Raw genomic sequence first — 302 nt, forward strand, 5'->3', positions numbered from 1 at the left:
TCTGGTTGCAGAAAATCAAGCTCGGGGCTGTGGTGAGTCGTAATTTTCATGCACTTTGAATTTGCGTTGTATCGTATTTTGAAGGCATTAAACATTACCATAGCGATCAGAGAGAGTGTTGCGGCCAGATTAGACGCTCCTTGTGTTTATTATTATATTTCGAAAACACCACAGTTTCCATGCAGCTCATACCATATTATTTTGTTGTATTATTTCCGCCACACCTTAAATGCCGGTCCCTGAAAATATTGTCTGACATAAACCGGTCCGTGGGGCAAAAAAGGTTGGGGACCCCTGTTCTA

General features: G+C 42.1%; 1 protein-coding gene across 1 annotated transcript in view; it reads right to left on the minus strand.

Annotated features, from left to right (window-relative positions):
• The window catches only part of rbfox1 (RNA binding fox-1 homolog 1), a 214124-nt gene that overhangs the window by 188191 nt on the left and 25631 nt on the right, over window positions 1-302 (minus strand). The gene's annotated exons all lie outside the window — the stretch shown is intronic.

This window comes from Hippocampus comes, unplaced genomic scaffold (genome assembly GCF_001891065.2).
Source record: "Hippocampus comes isolate QL1 unplaced genomic scaffold, H_comes_QL1_v1.1 scaffold257, whole genome shotgun sequence".
NCBI classification, from domain to species: domain Eukaryota; kingdom Metazoa; phylum Chordata; class Actinopteri; order Syngnathiformes; family Syngnathidae; genus Hippocampus; species Hippocampus comes.